Raw genomic sequence first — 10,501 nt, 5'->3', positions numbered from 1 at the left:
CCTTTTGCTAATAAAGACTATGCCACAAAAAATATATGCTACCATTCATCCATTCGCCCCTTAATCCACTTTGGGTTATTTCCAATTTAGGGATATTTCAAATCATGTTACAAATAGCGTTTATATTCAGTTGGTGGACATGTGCGTGCATAGGATGAACAGATCGTATTTAACTGATACTTTTTAAAAAAAGTGTTTCCACTAGCAGCGTATGCACATGTCAACCAACACTTGGCACTGCCACTCTTTTTAGTATTACTTTAGGTCACTCAGCGTGTGCGGTAGCACCACATTGTGGTTTCTATTTACAAATCTCTGTGGTTTCTATTTGTGGTTGCTAATGATATGAAGCATCTTTTCATATATTTATTGTCCATTTGTCTTTTTTTTTTTTTTTTTTTGAAGAGCCTATCCAAATTTCTGGTTCATTTTTCACTTTGGGTATTCATTTGTAGGCGTTATTACATAATTCCTTTGTTGTTACATGTGAGACAATAAACCAAATACTAAAGATCGAGTATCAGGCCTGCAAGTTTTTTTAATCTTACTTTCGAAGGGTTTCTCATACACACTTAAATATACATGGAGGGGGATATAGAAAGGGGTACACCAGGCATGCAAAATGCTAACAAACGGTCAATGGGCAACAAGATACACCTGAACAAGTCCTCGAACTTCAGTAACGGGCGCCCACGGCCAGAGCACTTCCGTCCAGCGCTCACCAGAACGCCGCGCCATCTCCAGGTCGGGGAGGAGAGGGCACTGCGGCCGTTTCCACCACTGCGTCCACGCTTCTCCTCTGGAGAAAGGGCAGCAGTTTGTTCTGGCAGCTTTTGAGGAGGGGCTCGGGCGGAGAGAAAGGCCCTGCGTCCACCGGGGGCCCCGCCACGGCCCCGACTCCCAGCCGCGCGGGCGGAGGCGCAAGAGCCTCTCGGAGGGACCCGGGCGGCCGCAGCCGCTGGGGCGTCGTGTGCCGACGGCGAGGACGCGCCCCGAGTCCGAGCAAGCCACGGAAGTTCGAACCCGCGGGGGTGAGCGCCCAGCGGAGGCCGACAGAGGGGACAACCCCCCCTCCCACGCAGGGCGCAGCGGGAAGTGAAACGGTATCCGTCGAGCACTTCCGCTTCCGGTTTCCGCCGCGAGGTCAGCATAAGGGGCGGGGGCCTCAGGAGCATCCGGGTCGGGCTGAGGGTAGCGACCGCCTCTTCCGGACGCCAGGGGAGGCCGCTGGCCCTGGGCGCGGGGGCCCGAGTTGGAAGAGTGACGGAGGCGGTGGGCGGGGTTTGCCGCCAGGTTCCGGGTCAAGGGAGCTCATCAAACGGTTTTCTACAAGTCTTTCTCCTTGTTGGTTCAGCCTCGCTCAGCGCTTTGCATTTTTATAAAGATGCTACCATGGGATCCCTGGGGGGGCTCAGCGGTTTAGCGCCTGCCTTGGGCCCAGGGCGTGATCCTGGAGACCGGGGATCGAGTCCCCCGTCGGGCTCCCTGCATGGAGCCTCTTCTCCCTCTGCCTGTCTCCCCCTCTCTGTGTCTCTCACGAATAAATCAATAAAATATTTAAAAAATAATAATACTGCTAGTCCTTAAAATGAATTCTCAGCTCATTCAGCCCTCTTTTTAGACCTTTAGTCTTGAGACAATTCTCACAGCGCATAATCAACCCATTTTAAATGTACCGTACAAGATTATTAAATGTTTTAAAATGTTACTGATGAATCAGTATTTGATCATTGTCTTGATTTTTTTATTAAAATGTATATTTCTAATCATATTTTATAAACCCTAAAGAACTGGTTGAATGAATGTTTATTTTCCTGAAGGTATTTTTAAGATAAAGCTTCATAATGGCCTATAAACTTTGCATATCTATGTAGTTTGATACATATTGCCGAGTTTGAAAATCTTGTGTATTGTACTGGTTTTATACAAAATATTGAATAGTGAAAGTTGTATAATTATAATCATATAATTAAAAGTATTAACCAAACAAAAATAAAAAATAAATAAAATGTACCGTACAGTGGGTGTGTAGTACTAGCAGTAGCTGTACTACTGTGTTGTAGTCACAGTACAGAGCTGTGTTGGCATCACCACAGTCAATTTTAGTACGTTTTCATAATGAGAAGGAAACCCGGTACCCTCTTAGGTACAATCCCCACCTCACCCGAAGCCCAAGGCAACAACTAATCTACTTTTTGTCTCTAGGGATTTGCCTATTCCCCCATTACATGTAAGCAAAACATTACAGTATATGCCCTTTGTGTCTAACTTCTTTGACTTATATAAGGTTTTCAAGGTTCGTCCATGTTGTAGCATGTTACTAGAGTACTTCATCTTTTTCTTAATAATATTCTACTGTCTGGGTGTGTCATAATTTATTCGTTAGTTGATGGACACTGAGTTACTTTCACTTTTTTGACTATTATGAATAATGTAGGCTATTTTTTGAATAGTGATCAGAGGAAAATTCATATTCCTAAACATTTTTAAGATATTATTTATTTGGGGATCCCTGGGTGGCTACAACAACTCTTTGTTTTTGTCCATGTCACCATCTGGGGGTCCTGGGATCCATCCACTTTCAGGCTCCTTGCTCAGAACAGAGTCTGCTTGAGATTCTTTCCCTCTCCCTCCCCTTCAGTTCCTCTCTCCATCCCCACTCTGCACTCTCTATAAGTAAATAAATAAATATTTAAAAACTAAAATTTTGGGGCAGCCCGGGTGGCTCAGCGGCTTAGCACCTGCCTTCAGTCCAGGGCGTGATCCTGGAGACAGGGGATCGAGTCCCACATCCAGCTTCCTGTGTGTATCCTGCATCTCCCTCTGCCTGTGTCTCTGCCTCTCTCTGTGTGTGTCTCTAAAGAATAAATAAATAAAATCTTTTTTAAAATTTTTTAAAAATATATTTTATTTGTTTGTTTGAAGAGAGAGATATAAGAGAGAGCAGAGCAGAAGGGAGGGGCAGAGAGAGAAGCAGGCTCCCTGCCGGGCAGAGAGCCCAACTTCATTTTTTTTTTTTTTTTAAAGATTTTATTTATTTATTCATGATAGTCACAGAGAGAGAGAGAGAGGCAGAGACACAGGCAGAGGGAGAAGCAGGCTCCATGCACCGGGAGCCCGATGTGGGATTCGATCCCGGGTCTCCAGGATCGCGCCCTGGGCCAAAGGCAGGCGCCAAACCGCTGCGCCACCCAGGGATCCGAGAGCCCAACTTCAGACTGGATCCCAGGACCCTGGGATAATGGTCTGAGCCAAAGGCAGAGGTTTAACAGACTAAGCCACCCAAGCGCCCCTTCCTACACGTTTTTATCCTTAAAATGAGATAATAAAAATAAATATCAAACTAAAAAAAAGAGAAATAGAATATCATTGCAAACCAACATAGAAGGTTATATAAGAACTTAACACTACAAAAGAGCATCAAGCCCAGATGGATTGGTATTTGGCTGAGTGGGGGTGGTAACAGATTTATTGAGACTACACATACAATTCACCCATTTAAAGTGTACATTCAGTGATTATTATATTCAGAGTTGTGAAACCATTACCACAACCAGTTTTAGAACATTTTCACTACCCCTAGTTCCCCATCCCATCCCCAACCCTAAGCAGCTACTAATCTATTGTCTCTATAGATTTGCCTATACTGACAATTTCATATAAGTTTTAAAAAATACTATGTGCTCTTCTGTGACTGATTTATTTTACATAGCATAAACTTTTCAAGGTTAATCTATGGTGTAGCATTTACAGTATTTTCTTCTTTTTTAAGCGTATTTAATTTTTAAAATAATCTCTACACACAATGTGGGGCTCAAACTCGTGACTCTGAGATCAAGAGTTGCATGCTCTCCTGACTGAGCCAGTCATGTGCCCCAGTATTCTATTATTTCTAATTGATGAATAATATTCCTATCAGTAGGTGGACATGTGGGTTGTTTTCACTCTTTGTCCATTGTGAACAATGCTATGAAATACTGTTGTACAAGTTTTTATGTGGACATGTTTTCATTTCTTTTAGATATATGCCTAGGACTGGAGCTGCTGGGTCATATTGTAACACTGTGTTTAAGCTTTAGAGGATCTGGCTGTTTTCCAAAGTGGCTACACCACTTTACAATCTCACCTGCCTCTTATGAGGATTTCAGTTTCTCCTCATGCTTGCCAAAACTTAATATCTTTTTTGTTTTTAACTATTATAGCCATCCTGGTTGAGGCGGCCAAGTAGTATTTCATTGCTAGTTTTCATTTTAATTTTCCTGATGACTAGTAGATATTGAGTATCTTTGCATGTGTTTATTGGCTATTTTTTTGTCTTATTGGGAGAATTTTACATTGAAATCCTTGAATATGTTTAAATTGTGTTATTTACCATTTTATTATTGGACTCTAAGAGGTCCTTATGTATTCATGATGTCAGCCCCTTTTCAGACATAGAATTCCCAGGTATTTTATCCTATTCAATAGATTGTCTTTTCACTTCTTTTTGGTGTCCTCTGAAGTACAAAACAATTTAATTTTGATTGAAATTCAAACTGTCCAACTGTCCATTTTTTTCCTTTGGTTGCTTATGCTTTTGGTGTGAAATTTAAGAAACCACTGTCAAATCCAAGATCACTAAAGATTTACCATCACGTTTTTTCTAAAAATTTTATGCTTTCAGCTCTTACATTTAGTTCCTTGATCTATTTTGAGTAATTTTCAAATATAGTGTGAGGTAGATATCCAGTTGTATTATTTTGTGTATGGATATCCAGTTGTCCCAGTACCATTTGTTGTAAAGACTATTTGCTTTCCTACTGAATTGTTTTGGCACCCTCACCAAGCATCACTGGACCATAAATGTGAGCCCAGCTTTTTCAGTTACCTTCAAAGTTCAGATATTTGTATTACTCCATAAGTTTTTTTCAGAGCAATGAGAATGAAGAAAAACTTCCCAATTCCTTTTAGGAAGCAAGATAACATTCATATAAAATCTAGTAGAATATAAAAATAGAATATTACAAAGCCATATGAATGGCTTTGAATACTAATGAATATTGATTCAAATGAGTTATGTTAAATATTAGCAAAAAGAATATAAAACCACAGGGGTGTCTGGATGGTATAGTCAGTTAAGCATCTGATTCTTGGTTTTGGTTTAGGTTGTGATGTCAGAGTCATGGAATCAAGCCCCACATCAGGTTCTGGGCTCAGCTCGGAATCTGCTTAAGATTCTGTCTCCTTCTCTCTCTCTCTCTCTCTCTCTCTCTCTCTCTCTCTCTCTCTCTCTCTCTCAAATAAATGAATAAATAAATAAATAAATAAATAAATAAATAAATAAATAAATATTTTTAAAAGAATATGAAACCACATTAGGAAAATAATAATCTTGGGATCCCTGGGTGGCGCAGCGGTTTAGCGCCTGCCTTTGGCCCAGGGCGCGATCCTGGAGACCCGGGATCGAATCCCACGTCGGGCTCCCGGTGCATGGAGCCTGCTTCTCCCTCTGCCTGTGTCTCTGCCTCTCTCTCTCTTTCTCTCTCTCTCTCTATCATAAATAAATAAAAATTAAAAAATAATAATAAAAAAAGGAAAATAATAATCTTGAGCAAGTGAAATTTACTCTAGAAATTCAAGGTTTGTGGGCAGCCTCTGTGGCGCGGCAGTATAGCGCCGCCTGCAGCTCAGGGCGTGATCCTGGAGACCCTGGATCGAGTCCCACGTCAGGCTCTCTGCATGGAGCCTGCTTCTCCCTCTGCCCGTGTCTCTGCCTCTCTCTCTCTCTCTCTCTCTGTGTCTCTCATGAATAAATAAGTAAAATCTAAAATATATATATATATATATTCAAGGTTTGTAATTAGGAAATCTATTAAATAATATACCATATCAATATATTTAAGAAAACAAGTCATATGATTATCTCCATAGATGACGAAACCTTTGACAAAATTCAACATCCATTATTGATAAAAGCACTCAAAAAATAGAAATTGATGAATATTTTCTTAAGATGATTGCCTATGGGAGGGTCCCTGGGTGGCTCAGTTGGCTGTGTCCAGCTCTTGGTTTTGGATCAGGTCAGAACCTCAGCATTGTGGGATCAACCCCTGCATTAGGCTCCATGCTCCACCTGGAGTCTGCTTGAATTCTCTTTCCCTCTCCATTGCCTCTCTCTGCTCATGCTCTAAATAAATAAATAAATAAATAAATAAATAAATAAATAAATAAATTTAAATAGATGATTGCCTAGGTCTATAGCTGTGTGTGTGTATACATGTGTTTGGGTGTGTACTGGTAGCATTGATTAGTACAGTTAGATAAGAGAAACTAATAAAAAAAAACATAAGAATTGCAAAAGAAGTAAAACTATCACTTTTTACAGATGATATGATATTGTACATGGTTAGGCAGAGGGGCTGAAGTACCTTCACTTCCTTCCCATAGAAACCACCCAGAGTTCCATTCCCTTCCTCCGCCTTAGGACCAACCCCAAAACGTACACTAAGTGGCCCTGAATTACTGTGTTTTCCCCTAGGGAACTGTGAATATAACACAAGTTTAAAACTCTTTCTGTTACTCAGTCTGCATCTGGCTTCACCATACCTTCAAAGTAGCATGATTAAAACATCTGGGACACTGAGCAGGATTGTTTGGCCCCAAGTGCAAAAGAAAGGCCACTAAACTGCTGTTGGCATACTTACTGGATTCACTAGGTGGCAGAGGAGGCCTGGAAGACACCATTGCCTGCAATGTGATTAAAACTTTGACTTTTGCTACCGTGTTCTGTTTGTTTGACTTTGGTATTGGGGAAAATGCTGGCCTCATAAAAAGAACTTGAAAGTGCTCCCTCTTCAATTTTTTGGAAGTTTGAGAAAGACTGGTGTTCTTTTCTTTTCTTTTCTTTTTTTTTTTTTTTAAGTGAAGTTGGCCGGTTGTGGGGCTTGAATTCACAACCCTGAGATCAAGTGTTGCATGCTCTACCAATTGAGCCAGCCAGGCACCCCTAATTCTTCTTTAAATTGTTGGCAGAATTCACCTGTGAAACCATTTGGTCGTGTGCTTTTCTTTGGGGAGGTGTTTGCTTCTTGGTTCAATCTGCTCATTTGTTATTGGTCTGTTCACAATTTCTATTTCTTCACAATTCAGTCTTGGTAGGCTGTAATGTTTCTTCTAGGTTGTCCAATTTGTTGGCATATAATTGTTCATATTAATCTCTTCCAGTCCTTTGTATTTCTGTGATGTCACTTGTAATGTCCCCTCTTTCATTTATAGTTTTATTTATTTGAATCCTGTCTCTTTTTCTTGGTAAGTCTAGCTAGATTTGTCAGTTTTATCTTTTTTAAAAAAACAACTTAGTTTCATTGATCTTTTCCACTGACTTCCTCTTCTTTATTTCATTTATGTCTACTCTGATTTTTGTTATCTCCTTCCTTCTGCTAACTTTGGGGTTAGTTTGTTCTTTACATAGTACCTTGAAGTATAAAGTTAATTATTGATTTGAGGTCTTTTTTTTCTCAATGTAGGCATTTATTGATATAAAATTCCCTCATATCTGCATTTGCTTCATCCCATAAGTTTTGGTAGGCTGTGTTTTTGTTTTTGTTTCTTTTTTTTAAGATTTTATTTATTCATAGAGATGCAGAGAGAGAGAGAGAGAGGCAGAGACACAGGCGGAGGGAGAAGCAGGCTCCATGCAGAGAGCCCGACGTGGGACTCGATCCCGGGACTCCAGGATTGCGCCCTGGGCCAAAGGCAGGCACTAAATCACTGAGCCACCCAGGGATCCCCCTTGTTTTTGTTTCAAGATATTTTTAATATATGGTAATGCTAGGGTTTGTTATTACTAGGTTATACTTCTAGTTGCAATATAAATTGCTACATTTTGGAGGCAATTCAAATAAAAAAATCCTAAACTATGAATATCTTTGGCTCAGCAATAGCACTTTTTGCTTGTCTTTGTTTTCTACAATAAACATATATTAATTACATAAAAAGATTACTTTGTTTCCCTATTGTTTACTATTTCTTGACTCACTGGTTATTCAGGAATGTGTTGTCCAATTTCCACACATTTGTGAATTTTCCAGCTTTCCTTCTGGTAATTTCTAGTTATGTACCATTGGGGTCAGAAAATATACTCGGTATGACTTAAGTCCTCTTGAATTTGCTAAGACTTTTTCTGTGACCTAACATGATCTGTCCTGGAGAATGTCCTGTATGTGCTTAATGTGTATTCTGTTGCTGTTGGATGAAATTTTCTGTATATGTCTGGTAGATCCATTTGGTCTAAAGTATATTTCAGGTCCAATGTTTGCTTATTGACTTTATGTCTGGATGACCTATCCATTGTAGAAAATAGGGTATTACTTTGTTGCCTATTTCTCCTTTCAGATTTGTTAGTATTTGCTTAATATATTTAGGTGCTCTAATGTTAGGTGTATAGCTAGTTACAATTGTTAAGTTCTCTTGATGAATTGACCCTTTGTCTTTATATAATGACATTTTTTGTCTCTTGTTACAGTTGCTGAACTTTTTTTAAGATTTTATTAAAAAAAAAAAGATTTTATTTATTGGGGATTCCTCGGTGGCTCAGCAGTTTAGTGCCTGCCTTTGGCCCAGGGTGCAGTCCTGGGGTCCCGGGATCGAGTCCTGCGTCGAGCTCCTGGCATGGAGCCTGCTTCTCCCTCCTCCTGTGTCTCTGCCTCTCTCTCTCTCTCTTTCTCTCTCTGTGTCTCTCATAAATAAATAAATAAATCTTTAAAAAAAATATTTTATTTATTTATTCATGAGAGACACACAGAGAGTTAGAGACACAGGCAGAAGGAGAAGCAGGCTCCCTGTGGGGAGCCTGATGGGGACTCAATTCTAGGACCCCTGGATCATGACCTGAATCAAAGGCAGATTATCAACCACTGAGCCACCTAGTTGCCCCCAGTTGCTGACTTAAAGTATGTTTTTTCCGATACAAGTAGAGCTACCTCTACAAAATTTTGGTTTCCATTTGCATGGAATATCTTTGTTCATTCTTTAACTTTGACCCTATGTGTGCCCTTAAAGTTGAGGTAAGTTTTGTGTAGGCAGCATTCAGTTGCGCCTTTTTAAAAATCCATTTAGCCACTCTTTGCCTTTCAATTGAAGAATTTAATCATTTACATTTAAAGTATGAATTGGTAAGGACTTAGTAATGCCATGTTATTAATAGTTTTCTGACTGTTTTGTAGTTCCTTTGTTCCTTTTTTGCTTTTTTGTTTGTTTGTTTGTTTGTTTAAGATTTTTATTTATTCATTCATGAAAGACACACAGAGAGAGGCAGACATAGGCAGAGGGAGCAGGCTTCCCACAGGGAGCCTGATGCAAGATTCAATCCCAGGACCCTGAGATCATGATCTTGAGCCAAAGGCAAATGCTCAACCACTGAACCACCCAGGTGCCCCCCTTTTATGCTATCTTGAAAAGATATTTACTTTAAATCTAATTAAATGGGATGCTTGGGTGGCTCCGCAGTTGAGTGTCTGCCTTTGGCTCAGGGCGTGATCCTGGAGTCCCAGGATTGAGTCCCATATCAGGCTCCCTACTGGAATCCTGCTTCTCCCTCTGCCTAGGTCTCCTGTCTCTCATGAATAAATAAAATCTTTAAATCTAATTAAACCTGTAAACCTATACTGTCCAATAAACTAGCCACGAGCCACATGTGACTATTTAATCAAAATTGGAAACTCAGTTTCTTAGTCACACTAGCCATATTTGAAGTGCTGAAGAGTCACATGTGGCTCGAGACTACTATATTGAACAGTGCAGATATAGAACATTTCCTGGTCACAAACGGGGCTGCTCTAGGCCATGGTTTCTCAGCTTCAGTGCTGTTGACACATGGAGCCAGCCAAGTCTTTGGGTGGGAGGGAGCTTCCTGTGTTTTGGAGAATGTTTAGCCATATCCCTGACCTCTACTAAAAGCCAGAAGCACACCCAGTTATGACAACCAAAAACATCTCCAGATATTGCTAAATGTCCTACAGGAACAAAACCACTTCCACTGAGAACCACCACTCTAGACCTGACTTCTAATTTACAGGAAATGCAGGTAATTGAAAAACAAGCTAAAAGAAACTATGAGAAAACAAGGAAACATCCATAATGTGAAACATCCCACATCCCACAAGAAATTGACACAGATTCTTCAAAATAAAGTCAGGAGTACTGTTCTAGATGGAAAGAGTATATGGAGACAAAAACAACAAATGTGTGTAAACCTTGATTGAACCTTAAATAACCAGCTCTGTGAGACTATATATTGGACTCAGTATATTGGACTGTGTAGTAAATGGGATCATTGAACTATTTTTTATTTTTCTAGATGGAATAATAACATTGTGGTTAAGTAGAAGACTACCAGACACCTGAGTGGCTCTAGTTGAGCATCTGTCTTTGGCTCAGGTCATGGTCCCACATCAGGCTTCCTGCTTCTCCCTCTGCCTATGTCTCTGCTCTCTGTATGTGTCTCTCTTGAATAAATAAATAA

Source organism: Canis lupus, chromosome 20 (genome assembly GCF_011100685.1).
Source record: "Canis lupus familiaris isolate Mischka breed German Shepherd chromosome 20, alternate assembly UU_Cfam_GSD_1.0, whole genome shotgun sequence".
Taxonomy (NCBI): Eukaryota; Metazoa; Chordata; class Mammalia; order Carnivora; family Canidae; genus Canis; species Canis lupus.
The sequence above is the reverse complement of the archived record's forward strand: the minus strand, read 5'-3'. Positions refer to the sequence as shown.